The following is an 18,683-nucleotide window of genomic DNA, read 5'->3' on the forward strand; positions in this document are numbered from 1 at the left end:
TAAAGAGTTCACAAATCTGAAAATCTATATTAGCAAAAAGAAAGGATGTTTTCCTCTAAGCAGACAGGATTGGGACCCATTCACAGATGAGCAAGAGATGCCAGGCTGTGCTGCCCAATGGGTAAAAGAAGGTCAAATGGCCCAAGGGGTCCAGCAGAGAAGCCAGTGAGCTTCTGGGGCCTCTTCAAGAGAAGACCAAGGGGAGACCTGATGGCAGTCTTCCAATACTTGAAGGGCTGCCACAGAGAAGAGGGTGTTGATCCTCCAAAGCAGCTGAGGGAAGGACACGCAGCAGCGTGTGGAAGCTCATCAGAGAGAGATGCAACCCTGGAAATAAGGAGGAATTGAGGGACACGAACTTCAAACTGGCTGGCACTCTTTTATGTGGGACGAAAGATATAAAACACATTCATACTTCCAAAGACATACAATAAGAAACTCATTACTACAAATTAGGCTTAAAATTAAAAAAAAACACTATATGAAAATACCAAGTCGGTTATCACCGGTAGAATCAATTAGACCCCCAAATCTAACAGATAAGACAAAAATAATTAGATATAAAGATTTAATTGACTATCAAGGTAAATTGAAGACAAAACAACAATTGGAGACAGACTTAGATAGGGAAATAGATTGGTGGACTTATACTCAAATACAATCTAAATATAGAGAACACATAAAAACGTATGAAATTCATAAACAAAAACAAGAAATAGACAAAATTATATTAGATTCAGAAAAGAAATTAATTAGCAGAATCTACAAATATCTTTTACGCTATAAAATGGAAGAAGAGACAGTCAAGGAAACAATGATTAAATGGGCTCAAAACGTCAAACATACAGTGCTCGCTTCGGCAGCACATATACTAAAATTGAAACGATACAGAGAAGATTAGCATGGCCCCTGCACAAGGATGACACGCAAATTCGTGAAGCGTTCCATATTTTTTAAAACGTTTTATAGATGGCATTTAGATCCTAAAAAGTTGGCTTGTATGTATCCGAATGTACAACCTAATTGTGGGAGATGTGATTGTGATGATGCCACTTACGGTCATATATGGAGGACTTGTAAAAAGGTTAAAGCATTTTGGATTAAAATATGGTGGATTATCCAAAATATTCTTAAAAAGAAGATAAAGTTTACTCCACAATTGTTTTTGTTGGGTATAATCACAGATTGTACGGTTATAGAGACTAAATTTAATAACTGCAGCTAGACTTTTGGTGGCGCAATATTGGAAGAAGGAAGATTTGCCTACTATTGAAGAATGGACATTAAAAGTAGCAAATTTGGCAGAAATGGTGAAGATTTCGGCATATTTGAAAGATCACTCACAAGAAAGACCAACTGAAAATGTTTTATAGGTGGCACATAGGTCTCCACCCAGACTGGCAAAAATACAGCCCAAAAATAGCCCGATCTGCTGGAAGTGTAAGAAGACAAAGGGACCTTCTATCATTTATGATGGACATGCCAGGCAGCAAAGAAATTTTGGTCTAACATCAAAAAATGGTTGGAACAAATAACAGAAACACAGATAGATAAAGAACCAGAAAAGTTTTCACTAGGAATTTTTAATAAATCATACCCTAAAGATATTAAATATCTCACAATTCACATACTAACAGCTGCAAGAATAATATATGCAAAAAATTGGAAAGAAGAAAAAACGCCAAACGAAACAGATTTAATAGAAAAAATTCTAAATGCGCTGAAATGGACAGGTTAACAAAAGAAATGGTATAATTGGTTAAAAATTAGAAATAAACAAAAAATCTAGAGGGGAAATATTACCGGTATAGAAAACGTCATTAGACTAAGAAGAGGGGAAGAAATATATAACAAGCAGAATGTCACTTGGAAACAATGCTTAAGAAGGAAACATAATTTCTTTTTGTATATGTTGTATAAATGTTTGTTGTGTTTATGTCATGTTATTTTTTTTAATATTTATACTCTAATAAAAATTTAATTTAAAAAAAAAAAGATTTGGCAATCATTTATCTGAGATGGCCAAGTCCCTTGGGTAGGGACTTGGACTAAAAGTCGCTTCCTCCCTAGGATGCCATGATTCCCTCTGTGCTTTGTGCCACAATGATGGTGCTTCTCTGTTGTTCGTGAACAGACAACTTCCCACAGGAAACCCAGAGGCCAAAGGCTACCGAGGGAGTCAGCCACCGGCCACTCCTAGATCCAGCTGAGCTGCCATCCTTGGGTAGGTATAAAAAATGGCTATTGTTTACCTGGTTGCCGAGGGAACGAGTTGCCCTGAAAAACCAGTAGCCACTGCACAGCTGCTCATTCTCCCTTCGTGCAGTGATAGGACGAGCACCTAGTTGGTCATGGCTGTGAGAAGGCTTTTCAGAGTAAGTGTGGCCATCTCAGCTGCCAAGAAACTGGCAGCGGGGGAGCAAATCAACTCTTCTGACTGACCTGTGTCTATTTCTCTTCTCTTAACAGAACATCTGGAAAAGGTGTTCACACCTTTTCTGTTGCCTGAAGAGCAACATTGAAGACCTTCCTGTGCCTCCTGACAGGTACCACCCTCTTCTCCTTAAACCCTGGGTATGGTGGGGCAACCTTGATGGCCTGCAGAGTCTGTGAGAGGCTCTCCCCAAAATGGCTTCCTGTCTAGAAGGGGCTTCAGGGGCCAAAAGATGGGCAGGCTGACTGGCTAGGTTGAGAAAGGAGAGGGTCAGCTAGATGAATGTTCTTTGACATGGCGCCTTCTTCTTCTTTTGGTCAGCACCGAAGAGGCACAGGATGACCAGCAGGGAGAATGGGAGACACACCATGTGTCTGATGGAGACGTCTCTTCCTTGCCTGGGGTAAGGATGCTTCTGCAACATGGGCAGTGGGGGTTCATACTTCAAAACTGGGTGGGGGAAGGGAAGAACTTGGGGGGAACCTGGCCAGCCTAGGAAACTGAAGAAGATCCCCCTTGTTTCATACCTTCAATGAAACCATTGTTACTTGCAGGTTGTGATGGGTGGTCCTGCTACCGCCCGGAGTCCCAGGAAGGAAGATGTCCGGCCAGCTCTCATTTCCAGGAGGTTAGTGTTCTCAGCTGAGGGATTCTGAGGAGAAGGGCTAGAAGAAAGGTTTGCAGAGGGGAGGCATCTCTACCCTCTGCCTGCACTTTTACTAAAAGAAGAATGACTCAAGCCCTTCGTTCTCTCCCCAGAAATGAGAGGATGCCGAAGTGGACACCGCGGCTGACTACAATTTGGGAGACCTGCACTGAGTCGGTAAGGCCAGAGTAGCTCCTCCCTACGGTAATGGCAGATGCTCTGTCTCTGTGCATTTGTTAACATGCCAATAGACGGAATATTTGCATTCTTATTTCAGGATCCATCGGACGTGGAGGAGGGAGGTGCAGGAGGAGACAGTGCCTGTCTTTCAGGGTAGGTAACACTTTTGAGGGTGAACCTTTAGCAGAAGGGAGGCATCTTTGCCTCTGCTTCTGCTAAAGGAAGAAGGACTCAGGGCAATTTCACCGGCAGGCCAAGCCCCTTGGCAGGCCACCTGCAAGGGTTCTTACAGCCTCCACATGACCACTCTTGCAAAAGGGCCATGGCTACTTTTGATCTTTGGCCCCTTTGTTTTCTCCCCCCAGAGAGGAAAGGCAAGAGCACTGGAGGCCGCGGCTGTCCACCAGTTTGGAGACCTGCACTGAGTTGGTAAGGCCTGGACACATCCTGCCCACGTGAAAAGAAGAAGCCCTGTCTCTGTGGATTTCTTGATATCCCAACAGACGGCATCTTTGGCTTTTTATTTCAGGAACCACAAGACCAACCAGTGCAGGGGGAGATCTCTCCTGACCTGGATAAAACATCTTCAGAGGTAAGAAAATTTTGGCTATGGGAAGTGGGAGAAATTGGGCTATACATCCTTCTAAGCTTAAGGCTTGGAAAGGCTCTCTTGCTGTTGGCCCATAGGGCCATAGGAATCTTATTGGTTGAGGATAAGTTGAGGATTTAGCAACCCTGGTATCATTTGCAGGATTCGCTGACAGTCCTGGCGGGCTCCAGGACCAGCAGCCTCTGGGATTTGGACCTCGACTCCCTTGCTGACCTTCTGGAGGAGGAACCTGAGGATAGCTGGGACCAGGATGCGGAGGCTTCTTCCAGTCCATGGGTAAGAAAGACAAAGGCTTTTCGGTTGGGGTGGTCTGGTGGGATCGGTTCCTTTGCCACAAAGTAGCAGGGACTGGTGTCCTAAATGGGAAATGTAATCCCCATTCAATAGGCCCTCTTTTAGGAATCCTGATTTTTTTTTCTCTGATGGCTAAAGAGGAATGACTGTCGTTCACAGGATTCTCCAGAGGAGGAGGAAGACACTCTGGAGGATCTCAGCAGCCTGGAAGAGGACATCCTGGACTCCCTGGACCGCCTTCTTCAATGAGAAGAGGTATCTATTTTACCTTCCTCACGGGTCAATGCCTTGCCTTGCGAAGCTCAATGAAGCAATGAGCTATGCTGTGCCGGGCCATTTAGGTCAGACAGGTCATAGGCGAGGGTGATGACACAACATGGTCCACTGGAGAAGGAAATGGCAACCCTCTCCAGTATCCTTAGTAAGAAAAACCCAGGAAAAGTATCAAAGGGCTACGATGCTAGAAGATGAGCCCCTCAGATCGGAAGAGTGGAGGGCAATTACAAGTAGCTCCAAAAGAGCAAAGTGGTCCTAATAATAGCCTTTGATTCCTCCCCCAGATGCTTCCTCAGATTCGTCTCCAGAGGTCAGCTTGGAGGAGGAGGAACCAGCCCCAGCCACCTCAGGAGGTGAGTTGGTCAATGGCTCTGAGTAGCCTGCTGAGAATGATTTGGCTGAAACAACAGCTGCAGCAGGGCAGCCCTGAGATTTCAGGTGGGGAAAGCACCCAGCTGGTTAGTGAGGAGGAGGAGGAACTGCCTTCTGCACAGACAGCGGTGATGCTGGGAACGTGTTCATGAGCAGGGGGTTGGACAAGAAGACCTTCAAGGTCCCTTCCAACTCTGTTATTCTGTCTGCCTCTAGGACGGCTTCAGCAACGGAGGGTATTGTTGTGGTCGCCACCAACCTGCGGAGCTGGCAGCCGAGTCGGACAGTGAGGAGGCGGAGGAAGAACACGGGCCAGTCCTGGAGGCTGGGGAAGGCCCGGATGAGGGCTCTGCGTCGGAGGCAGAGATGGGGCGAGGACCATCTGGGAGTGATGTGCAGACTCTGGCCGGGTGCTTCTGTCTGGGCCTATTACGGCCACCACTCAACCCTTGCACATGACCATCGGGTCTCATGAGGACCCTATTCAGTTTTATTTTACCTCCGGCCTGCATTTTCTCGTGGTTTTGGGCTTGGCTTGGCTCAGGAAACCAGACCCGCAGATCTATTGTTCCCAGAACTTCATCTCTTTTCCGAGCCTGCAATGTGTGGACCACACCCACCACAACTGCCTCATTAATTTGATTCTGGATGCTCCACTCCCATTGGGGCGTTTGTATTCGATGTCGGACCCTGAGTTGGTTGTGTTACGGGACTTTGTGGACAAAAATCTTGCTCAGGATTTTATCTGGCCCTCGTCGCCATTGTCTGCCCCGGTCCTGTTCCTGAAAAAGAAGACTGGAGACTTCCGGCTTTGTTGTAATTCCCGCAAGCAAAACGCCATCATAGCGCGCACCCAGTATCCTCTGCCCCTTATTCCTGAACTCTTGGAACTACTTCTGGAGGCTACTGTCTTCACTAAATTGGACTTGCGAGGAACTTATAATCTTGTCCGGATCCGTCCCAAGGATGAATGGAAGACGGCGTTTGGCACTCCTTAAGGACATTTTGAGTATACTGTACGGTCATGCCGTTTGGGCTGACCAATGCTCCTGCCATCTTCCAACATTTCATGAATGACATTTTTAGGGACCTCTTGGACAAGTTTGTCGTAATTTATTTAGACAACATTCTCATCTATTCTCCTTCCCAGGAGACCCACCAACAGCACCTCCGCCTGCTCCTGCAACATCTTCGGGAGCATCATCTGTATGCTAAACTGGAGAAATGCCAGTTTTTCCAGTCCACCATTGAGCTCCTGGGGCATTGAATCTCTCCCGAGGGCATTGCCATGGAGCCGAGCAAGGTGGAGTCTTTGCGTAGTTGGCAACCTCCTTGGTGACTGAAGGACCACTGTCTAGTGCCTCCTTGGGTTCGCCAACTACTATCGGACCTTTATCCCAAGCTTTGCTGCCAGGATCATGCCTCTCACTCGGCTTCTGCAGAAAAAGTCCCGTTTCGGTAGGGTACCCCCGAGCAACAGGCATTCCAGGCCTTGAAACAGGCCTTCATGAAGGAGCCTATCTTGAAGCATCTTGACCCCACCATTTGTTTGTGGTAGCAGCAGATGTATCGGGTGTTGCTGTTGCTGCGGTGTTGCTACAGGCTCGCGCATCTGGCGGTACCCTCTTCCCTAGTGCATAGTTACTACAGACCGCCCAGAAACTGAACCAATGGTAGATTCAGTGGTCCCTCTTCTTTGCAAGGTTCAATTTCAGCATTACGTACATCCTTAGTGGTCGCAACCAAAGGGCAGATGCGCTCTTGCGGAAACCGGAGTATTCCCACATCGAAGACCCGCTTCTGCTCCAGACAGTGTTGCCTGTAGAGTCTTTCTCCGTGGTTTAGGAACCAGTTGATTTACGGGCTCAGATACAGGAAGCTCAGCAGCATGATGCTTACGTGGAGCAACGGAAGAAAGATGTAGGGCCCGCCTCTCCATGGACGTTTCATGAGGAACTCTTGCGGTACCGAGACAGGCTCTAGCTGCTGGTGGGGCCGCTCTGGGAACTTATTTTGCCGCAGTGCCATGATAATCCTGCGGCGGGGCACTTTGGCCTCTTTAAGACACTGAATCTACTTTCTTGCACTTTTGGTGGCCCCGATTGAGACACGATGTCCAGGCTTATGTCACGTCTTGTGTTCACTGCCGACAGGCCAGGTCGGCAATGGGAGCCCCTTCAGGCCTGTTCCAGCCATTGCCACAGTGCCACATGACAGAAATGAACCACCCGAGGATGAGGTCGCCAGCATTCGGGACTCCCGGTGGCTAAAAGGACGGTTCAAGTATCTAATTGAGTGGAAGGGATATGGACTGGAGGACTTTACTTGGGAGAATGCGACGTCTGTGCATGCACCTATCTTGGTGAAAGCAGTCCATGACCTCTTCCAGTCACAGCTGCATCTGGATCGTCAGACCTGGGGGAATGGCCCTGCGGTGAGCAATAGTGTTGTGGTCCGCCAGCAGCCTGCGGAACTGGCAGCGGAGTTGGACAGTGAGGAGGCTGAGGAAGAACATGGGCCAGTCCTGGAGGCTGGGGAAGGCCCAGATGAGGGCTCTGCGTCAGAGGCAGAGCTGGGGCCATGGCCATCTGGGAGTGATGTGCGGACTCCGGAGCCTCCAGAGCAGTGGTTCTCAACCTTCCTAATGCCGGGACCCTTTCATACAGTTCCTCATGTTGTGGTGACCCCCAACCAGGGGTGGGTTCTAAAATTTTTTACTACCGGTTCTGTGGGTGTGGCTTATTTTGTGGGCATGCCTTGGAGGTCATGTGACTGGGTGGGCGTGGCTAGCTGGTCATGTGACCGGGTGGCCATTGCTATGTGTATAGGGACTACTCAGAGGGCTGAAAAAAGTCATTTCTGACAGGTCCTTGCACTTTTGACTGGTCCTCACACTTATGACCATCCTCACATTTATGCCCATGCAGCATTCTTAACAACCATGTCACTCATTTCACAACTGCTTCTCTTCACCATGGTGACAAAAAGTGTAAAATATGAGGATAGTCGTAAATTCGAGGACTGGTCAAAAGTGTGAGGACCAGTCAAAAATAACTTTTTCAGACCTCTGAGTAGTCCATGTGCACAAAAAGACTACCCAGAGGGCTGAAAAAAGTGATTTCTGACAGGTCCTCGCACTTTTGGCCGGACTTCGCACTTATGACTGGTCATCATTTATGCCCATTGTAGCATTCTTAACAACCATGTCACTCATTTCACAACTGCTTCTCTTCACCATGGTGACAAGATAGGGCAAAAACATATAATGTGAGGACAGTCGTAAGTTCGAAAACTGGTCAAAAGTGTGAGGACCAAATAACTTTTTCAGTCCTCTGAGTAGTCCATGTGCACAAAAGAACTACCCAGAGGGCTGAAAAAAGTGATTTCTGACAGGTCCTCGCACTTTTGACTGGTCCTCACACTTATGACCATCCTCACATTTATGCCCGTGCAGCATTCTTAACAACCATGTCACTCATTTCACCACTGCTTCTCTTCACCATGATGACAAGATAGGGCAAAAACATGTGAGGACAGTCATAAGTTCGAAAACTGGTCAAAAGTGCGAGGACCAGTCAAAAATAACTTTTTCAGCCCTCTGAGTAGTCCATGTGCACAAAAGGACTACCCAGAGGGCTGAAAAAAGTGATTTCTGACAGGTCCTCGCACTTTTGACCGGACTTCGCACTTATGACTGGTCATCATTTATGCCCATTGTGGCATTCTTAACAACCATGTCACTCATTTCACAACTGCTTCTCTTCACCATGATGACAAGATAGGGCAAAAATGTAAAATGTGAGGACAGTCGTAAGTTCGAGGACTGGTCAAAAGTGTGAGGACCAGTCAAAAATAACTTTTTCAGCCCTCTGAGTAGTCCATGTGCACAAAAGGACTACCCAGAGGGCTGAAAAAAGTTATTTCTGACAGGTCCTCGCACTTTTGACTGGTCCTCACACTTATGACCATCCTCACATTTATGCCCGTGCAGCATTCTTAACAACCATGTCACTCATTTCACCACTGCTTCTCTTCACCATGATGACAAGATAGGGCAAAAACATAAAATGTGAGGACAGTCGTAAGTTCGAAAACTGGTCAAAAGTGCGAGGACCAGTCAAAAATAACTTTTTCAGCCCTCTGAGTAGTCCATGTGCACAAAAGGACTACCCAGAGGGCTGAAAAAAGTGATTTCTGACAGGTCCTCGCACTTTTGACCGGACTTCACACTTATGACTGGTCATCATTTATGCCCATTGTGGCATTCTTAACAACCATGTCACTCATTTCACAACTGCTTCTCTTCACCATGATGACAAGATAGGGCAAAAATGTAAAATGTGAGGACAGTCGTAAGTTCGAGGACTGGTCAAAAGTGCGAGGACCAGTCAAAAATAACTTTTTTAGCCCTCTGAATAGTCCATATGCATAAAAGGATACAGCAATACAGAGGAATGAAGGAAGGGAAGGGAAATTAGAGTAGGAGTGAGGGTAAGAGAGGGAGGAAGAGAGGAGGGGAAGGAGAAAGGAAGAGGAAGTAGGGAGGAGAAGAAGGGGGGAAGAGAAAGTAAGAAGGAAAGAAAGGAGAGAGGTGGTAGGTTTGAGGAGAAAGATTGCTGTACAATAAAAAAGGTGAAAGGGAAGAAAACCAACCCCAAACAAATATAAAGATATTAAGATAAAGAATGAATTGTTAAACTTTAAAGAATAAAAGAGAACAAATATGAATAAATAGCAATAATTAGAAACACAAATACAAACATACAATGTATTTTCTTTGAACAAAGTATTTGGCCGGTGTTTAGTGTTTAGTCATTTCAATTAAATTTACAATTTCTCTATTTCCTTTTTGCCATATTTATTCCTCATCTATTTTTTAAAAAACCAATATTACCCTTCATCCTCATCTCTAATCTTAATCAAATTCAATTTTTCCCTTCTATTCTATATTATACCCCTTCGCATTGTCATCTATTTTTATATCCATCCTCACATTGGTTAATTATGTAATTATGTAATACAGTTGTTTAATACAAATTCAACATTTTAATATAAATCAATTAGTTATATAACTATCTTTTTTGTATATTAATCAATATGAACATATTGATTAATGTATATTCCAATTATTTCCATGCAATCCAATTTCTTACAAATCAATTAATTATATTTACCAATAATAATAAACCCAATAATTTCCCCCATATATTCCTCCAAACCACAACTTAACCATTTCTGCTTTCAACACAATATGCAATTAATAGTATCTCAATTATTACAATTCCCTAGTTAAATAGAGCTTTTTTTCTTTTGTGTTTTAAAATCTTGAACCTCCTCTTTTGCCCTAAATTTCCCATTGTTTGCAGTTTTGCACCTCCCTTTTTTGGTGAGGAAAAAGAAAAAGAAATCTCTCTCTGCCTCATTTTGTCACGTTGCAGCAAAGACCCTGTTTTACTTTCAGTTTTGCTTTTTCAGCATAACTAGGGGAAAAATAATATGCTCCAGCAATTTACCTCTTGGCAGCTAGCTAGCAACAGAGCCCTCCGCAAAACAGCTGAGAGCAAATCAGCTGGGAGTCGGGAGGCTGATCAAATCAACTTATGGTAATTAACCTATGCTGAAGCTGAAAGGGGCTGTTTTTTCTATTTTTCCAGGCAGCGGTCTACTCATTTGTTTTCTTTTAACACTGATCAGCTGTAGGGCGGCCCTTTGAAGCCCCGCGGCAAGAATTCAAACCGTTTTTTTCCCTCTAGCCATTAGCTGGGACTCAGGAGGCAGCAATAGATTGGGAGTGGGCGGGGTAAGCGACCGGCGACCGGCGATCCAACAGAGGCAGAGGGTGAGGGTGAGTGAAGGCGTGGGGGGACCGAGAGAGGGCTTTGGTGACCCCTGTGAAATGGCCGTTCGACCCCCAAAGGGGTCACGAACCCCAGGTTGAGAACCGCTGCTCCAGAGGCTGACAGCAGAGAGGCAGAGGAACAAGAAAAGCCGTTCCTAGTGCATGCATGAGAAGAGCTGCAAGAAGGCACGAGCAGCTAAAGCAAAAAGGATGACTCGGGAGTAGGGCCAAGAGATGATTGGCCTCTCCCATAAGGCTTAAAAGACCAGCAACGGCTCTTAGGCTCTTTGTCAAAAAACAACATTGATAGATTTGTTTCTTGTCTTGCTGCATATATTTCTTGTCGCCATCTTCTGCTTCTGAACTTTTGCCAAGAAAAGCCTTTGGCAGGTTGCCTAATAAGACCATGGTTGGTGATAAGGCTGAAGAATTGTGTTATGAAGAATTTGTCTTGAATTAGTTTGGACTACCCTGAGAATGAGTTAATTCTCATCTGTTCTAATAAAGTCTGTTTGTTTCAAACAGTTTGGGTCTGATAATACTTACTTAATAGGTATGGAGATGGAGGGCAGAATCACCCCCACCTAAAAAGCCCTGCATGGAGCTGCTTTCCCCTGGAATGGATGTCTTTTTGTTGTTTTTTCTTGTTATCATTATTAGTATCATTATTGTTGTTGTTAGTTCTGAGATTTTTCAATTTATTATCTTTTTATCTATATTGTTAAGTGCTAAAAAATAAAAGCAACAGTTAAATAAAGTTGTTCCTTGACCACGATTATTTTCCTTTAGCATTCGGTGGATAGAATGATAAAGAAATGTACAACAGGTATACAATAAAACTAGAAAAATGCTTTATATACAGTAATTTATTTTTAGACCTATTGTCATTACACTTTTCTTAGGGACAGGGTGAACTTTTGATTAAATGCAGAATTTCACCAAGCGTCTTTGTCCCTAGTTTTTTCTAGCTACATTTATTTTTCACTGCTGTATGAGATACAGTGTAATAGTACTGTTACCATATACAATTGGACATGCTATAGGAGCGTGATGGCGAACCTATGGCACGCGTGCCACAGGTGGCACATGGAACCATATCTTGGGCATGCCAGCGTTGCCCTAGCTTAGCCCCAGTGCGCATGCGCACACCAGCCAGCTGATTTTCAGACCTTAGGGAAGGCCATTTTCTACCTCCCCAGGTTCCTAGAAGGCTTTGGAGCCTGGGGAGGTTGAAAAACTTCATTTTCTGATTCAACGGAAGTTGAGAAATGGGACCTCCGGGAGGGTGGGGAAGGCCGTTTTTGCCCTCCCCAGGCTCCTAGAAATCTCTGCAGCCCTGGGAGGGCCCACCATGCCAAAAGAGGGCGGAATACAGGGGGGGTCGTGCACGCAGGCGTGGGGATGGGGCGCATTAAAATGTGACTGATGGCACACACATGCGCAACCCCTCCACACTCCCCCCACTTTTGGGACATGATGGCAAAAAGGTTCGCCATCACTGCTATAGGATATCTTACTTGAGTAGGGGGCTGGACTAGAAGACCTCCAAGATCTCTTCCAGCTCTATTCTGGTTGATTGATGGATTGATTGAAGTAGCCCAGTTGTTATGAGAATCTGCCTTCTCCATTACTTTTGCTTGCCAGAAAGACGCAAAAGCCGATCACATGACCCTGGGAGACTGCAACCCTCATAAAGATGAGTCAGCTGCCCAGAGGAACAGAAAGAAACATTGAATAGACCAATCTCCGAAACCAAATTTGGAACGGCAATGAAAAAAACAAAAAAATAATAAATCCCCAGGCCCCGATGGATTACCGATAGAACTATATAAAAATATGATAGAACAGACTGGAGAACTTATGTTAGAAATATTTAATGAGGTATTGCAAGGGACAAAAACACCCCAATCCTGGTCAGAAGCTCTAATTACATTGATTCATAAGGAGGATTCAGATCCACAACTAATACAAAATTACAGACCTATCTCTCTACTGAATTCCGATTATAAATTATTTATGTCAATTATTGCGGATAGACTAAGAGTGATTCTGAACAAACACATACATTTGGACCAAAGTGGTTTTCTCCCAGGACGGCAAATCAAAAATAATACACGGATGATAGTAGATATATTAGAGTATTATGAGGTACACGCAGAGAAACAATTTTCACTGGTTTTCCTTGATGCGCAAAAGGCCTTTGACAATTTGAACTGGAACTTCATGACACAATTAATACAGAAATTGGACTATGGACAAAAAGTTGGACAAATGATTGGGAAAATTTATTCAACACAGACCGCAAAGGCATTGGTTAATCAGGATATGACAAAAGGCTTTCAAATAGCAAAGAGGAATATTCCTCTTCCAGACTATTCTGATAAAAATGGGGAACAATTTTTTCGACTTATTAAGTAGATTAACTACAAAATTTATTTGGCAAGGAAAGAAGCCTAGAATTAGGTTAAAAGTATTACAAGATACCAGAGAGAGAGAGGAGAAGCCGCCCTCCCAGATTGGGAGACCTATTATCAAACAGCAGGATTAGTTTGGATAAAGGAGTGGATGGAATTGGAAAATAAAAGGCTGCTAACATTAGAAGGACATGATCTAACTATAGGGTGGCACTCATATTTGTGGGGAGGAAAACAAAATATTTATGGATACTTTAGAAGACATACAATTAGGCATTCTTTACTAATAATTTGGAATAAAATTAAAAAACAGCATTATATACAAATCCCGTCTTGGATTTCCCCAGAGGAAACTTTAACATATCCAAATTTAGTAGACTGGACAAAATTAACTAGGTATAGAGACATAATAACTAAGAGGGGAATATTAAAAACTAGAAACGAATTGGAACAGGACTTAGGAAGAAAAGTGCAATGGTGGACATATCTGCAGATAAACTCAAATTACACAGAGGATTTAAAAAAAGACCAAGTTCGACTAGAAGAAACAGAATTAGATAAAATTATACTAGGGAATGATTGAAAACTAATATGTAGACTATACAAGTTTCTAATTCAGTATAAAATGGAAGAGGAAACGGCGAAAGACACGATGATCAAATGGGCACAAAACTTTAACCATGTGATAGAATTAGAGAAGTGGGAGAGGATGTGGAAAACAAACACGAAACTAACAATTGCGATGGCATACAAGGAAAACCAGATAAAAATGTTTTATAGATGGCACCTCCCACCAGCCAGAATTGCGAAAATGTTCCCTACCAACTCCCCGACCTTTTTGTCAAAAGTATTTTCCAATTGGCTAAGAATGCAGGGAATACTTCATTTCAAAACTTCACCTTTTTCTGTATTCCAGAATGGAGTCTCAGAATGCAAAAACGGTTTATTACAAACCATGGTTAGATGTGTGTTAGATGATGCTGGACCAGGAAAAATTTTTTTGGCCGAAGCACTTACATATTCAAATTATACCATAAATAGACTATGGTCTAGCGTAATTGGCAAAACACCTTACGAAGTCATGTATGGTAGAAAACCTAAAATTGGCCATCTACATATATTTGGTGTCACTGCTGATGTCTATGTTCCAAAACAATTAAGACACAAAAGAGAAAAGGTATCAAAAAGATTAAAATTCATGGGATATGACTCAGGGACCAAAGGGTATCAATTTATAGAGAAAAACAATAAATTCATAATATCTAGAACGGCTGTATTCCACGAGCACGCAAATTGGTCCAAAATACATCTAAATGAATTATACCCTGAAGTTGAAAACACAATAGACACTCATAGAAAACACATACCATACGCAACCGAATCCAAAACACGACAAATTAGCAAACCCAGACACCAGGAGATATCAAATAGAGAATGGAATAAGAATCATCCCAACATACAAGTAGATACACTAACTAAAAAAGAAGCAAGGTATATGCATGATGCTGAGGCACCTCCAAATAGACCCATCAGATCCAACAGAAACACAGTACCAAACAGATTAGAGGATTACATACTATCCATCAATGCATACAATAAAACACCCAGTACACATGAGGAAATACTAAAATTACCACAAGAGGAGAAGATCAAGTGGGAACAAGCAATGGAAAGGGAGATGGATAGCTTAAAGCAATTAAATGTATATACACATGCAAAACCACCTGCAGGTAAAACCCCCATAGGAACAAAATGGATATTCGAAATTAAGGAGCTAGAAAATAATGAACTCTTATACAAAGCTAGATTTGTGGCTCAAGGGTTCGCGCAACAGTTGCCTGATGATTATGTAGATACGTACTCTCCCACAGTAAGGTCAGAAAGTGTTAAAAGCGCACTAACAATGGCATTCATTCTGAATTTAGATGTGTACCAGTTGGACGTACAAACTGCTTATTTACATGCTGACCTCGACAAAGAAATATATGTGAAGGCACCGCCCGGAAATAATATACAGAAAGGAGAAACTTGGTCATTAAACAAAAACTTGTATGGATTAAAGCAATCCAGAAAGAGGTGGTATGAGTGTTTGGCAAAGATACTTAGAGAAATGGGTTTTTCAGCCACATCCGCAGATTTATGCTTTTTTATCAAAAAAGAGAAAATTCCATAGAGTATGTACTCATATATGTTGATGACATTCTATACTTTGGGCAACAAAAACATGACTGTCATGAATTCGCTGAAAAATTGGGCAAACATTTTACGTTGAAAACCTTGGGAAAAGTAAATAAATATTTAGGTGTTCAAATTGACAAGACCAAAGGGGGATTCAAATTATCTCAAAAAGAAAAAATATTAGAGCTTTTACAAAAATGCAATATGATTAATTCGAAATCATGTGAGTCTCCCATGCAAACTGATTTTATAAAGAACATGAATAACGAAGGTGATCCATTTAAAGACAATACTTTGTACAGATCAGTCATCGGTTCATTACTATATATTTCTAATTGGACTAGGCCTGATATCACTTTTGCTGTTAACCTTCTGTCCAGACACGTAAGCAATCCTAATACATATCATTGGGAAGGGGTAAAAAGGGTCCTTAGATATCTAAAATTCACCACTGATGTTTGTTTATACTTAGAACCTGTACATTCAGAAAAACCTATTCTGTCATGCTATGCTGATGTGGATTGGGCCGGAGATTCAAAGAGTAGAAAAAGCACGTCTGGTTATGTCTTTCTTATGAACAATTGTCCCGTATATTGGTACACTGGCAAACAAAATTTAATTGCAACCTCCACAGCTGAAGCTGAATATATTTGTCTATCAAAAGCGGCCAATAATTTAACGTGGTTTGACGATCTGCTATCTAACATCTGGTCTGAACCCAATTATCCCAAAACCATCCATGAAGACAATAAAGCTGCCATAGAAATTTCAACTTCTGAAGCAATAGGCCAGAGGTCACGCCATATAGATATTAAATATAAACATGTCAGACAGCTATCTAACATAGGATTTATTAAAGCTATTCATTGTGATACAAGTGAACAAGTTGCAGACATTTTAACAAAACATTTACCAGTTAAACAACACGCTTATCTAACTTCGAAATTGAATATATGTATATAAATTGTAATATTGATAACCGTTAGGTATTTTAGAGGGGGATTTGTTACACATGGAAAATACCTAACTATATGTACATACTTAAAGCCATGTAAGGGTTAATCATTAATACATCAATTGTCCATCCCACTAACTCCTCCTTACCTTTGATTCCTCCTACTGTATATATATACTGATGTCCTGGACTGTTTTCTTGCCTTGCCTGATGTCCACCTGTAACAGAAACAAAGAAATAAATACTGTTTATATTCTCATGACTTGCATCCTGATTATTGGGCCTATATGAAAGAAAAATAGCAACAAAAAAGGAATTTCACAGACCAGTACTCAGGTTACAGTGTCTCATAGGCTATAATTTCATGCAAGTAATGCTAAGTTGTTGCTACAATACATACACCAGCATATATAATAAGATAAACAAATGAGACAACTAAAATGGCAGGGAAAGTGCATGTCTTAACCTGGCACGAACATTTGAAAATTTTCTGTATAATTTCTCCTTCCGACGGGATTTTATCTGTTTTCCAATTTTGTGTAAATACAATTCTAGCCGCTGTTATTATATGAATAATCAAATATCTATCTTCTTCACTGTAATTCTCTGGTAAAATTCCCAGTAAGAATATCTCTGGCTTTAACTCTATATGTTTCTGCAACATTCCCTCTAATCATGTTTGTATTTTTACCCAATAATGTTTTGCTTCTTTACACAACCAGGGGGAACGAAGAGAGGAGTGGGGGAAGGGAAGGGGGAGTAGGAAAGCGAAGGAGAGGAAGAAAGAAGGAGGAGGAGAAGAAGGAGGAAGGAAGAGAAGGGGAGGAGAAGAAGAGAGGTTGGAATAAAAGTAAAGGGTAAAAGAGCAGCCCCGAAAAAGTAAAAAGTAAAAATTAAAAGTTAAAGTTAAAAAATAAGGTGATTGTACATATAAATGTGTTTATGAGAAATAAAAATAAAAAACTTTTTTTAAAAAAATAACTGGCACAAAGAATTTCTATGCATGGCGATTTCAATTCAACTGTAAACAAAAAATTTTACAACAAGTGAATGGTGACGTAGCATACCTTGCTTGGATATTGTCCTCTCAGGAACCTTGTTCATTGGTACATTTTCAATTGAAAAGGAAAAGTTGATTCAAGTTTACTAAGAATTGAGAATATAAGAGTAGCACAAAAGTTCATTCTCTGCTTTACTCACAATAGTTTCTCAGAAACTCAAAATTGTCTCCCTCTTCTTTGTTCCTCAGTATCACCATCTAAATGTCTGTGTCTCTTGTTGTCCATACTGTATTGAATCCCTTGGAACAACAGGGGACATATGCGAGACTGTTATTTGTGGATTATAGCTCTGCCTTTAACACCATTTTACCCAACAGGTTGTTTTTTAAAATGTCCAATTTGGGTATAAATCAGAGGATTTGTTTGTGGATAAGGGATTTTCTGACAGGTAGGCCACAGTCAGTAAGGATGGGATCTCACCATTCCTCTACTCTGATATTAAGCACAGGACCTCTCATGGACTATGAATGCTAACATGCTTGTGAAGAAGGCACAGAAGAGGCTGTACTTCCTGAGAATGTTCAGGAAGATAAATCTATCTCAGCATCTACTTCGGTCCTACTATCGCAGCACCATTGAGGGTATCTTGACAAGAATGGGAGGGTATCCTCCCATTCTTGCATTGTATGGGAGCAGCTCTGTAGCGGACAAAAAAGCTCTACAGGGAATCATTAAAACTGCCCAGAATATCATTGGACTCCAGCTACCAGCCCTGGACGACATCTTCGAATCTTGCTGTTTGAGAAAGTTGCACAACATTCTCAGAGACTCTTCCCATCCTGCTTACAACCTTTTTGGACTGTTGCCTTCTGGCAGAAGATACAGAACAATTAAAACTCGGACCACATGTTTTCTGAATAGTTTTTATCCCAGAGCTATAATTGCACTCAACCAGGGGTCTCCAACCTTGGCTCCTTTAAGTCTGGAGGACATCAACTCCCAGAATTCCCCAGCCAGCAAAACTGGCTGGGGAATTCTGGGAGTTGACGTCCTCCAGGCTTAAAGGAGCCAAGGTTGGAGACCCCTGAACTAAAGGTCCACCATCAGTGAGCTGTTGGAGAGTATTACTTGGTCCGTTGGGTGGATGTTTGGGTGGTTTAGGGGTGGAGAATTGTGGTGCGTGGGAGTCTGTTTGGGGATTGTTATGTGTGTTGGACCAGGTCTTTGGGTGTTAACTGAATTTCGTTGTATGGGTATACTTTGAATACACGTACAACGGCAATAAAGTTATTTATTTATATATTTATTTAAATGGGAAGGAAAATCATGTTTAATTCCTCTGTCTGATGGTCAGTCAGTCTGACCTTCTCTATTAGGAATCATAAACCCATCTGTTGAAATAACGCCCCCCCGAAAGGTTCTATATTTACCATATAAGAATAGACTGGAAGGTAAAACCCTGAATAGACATTGATCAGAGGCCA

The 18,683-nt window shown here is 42.4% G+C and overlaps 1 non-coding gene across 1 annotated transcript; it reads left to right on the plus strand.

Annotated features, from left to right (window-relative positions):
• Positions 1 to 847: 847 nt before the first annotated feature.
• On the plus strand, positions 848 to 954 carry LOC139313517 (U6 spliceosomal RNA). Its single transcript, XR_011600121.1, has one exon. It is a non-coding gene; the product is annotated as a U6 spliceosomal RNA (small nuclear RNA).
• Positions 955 to 18,683: the final 17,729 nt, after the last annotated feature.

Source organism: Pituophis catenifer, unplaced genomic scaffold (assembly GCF_029215685.1).
Source record: "Pituophis catenifer annectens isolate HBS135680 unplaced genomic scaffold, rPitCat1.0.hap2 SCAF_2, whole genome shotgun sequence".
NCBI classification, from domain to species: Eukaryota; Metazoa; Chordata; class Lepidosauria; order Squamata; family Colubridae; genus Pituophis; species Pituophis catenifer.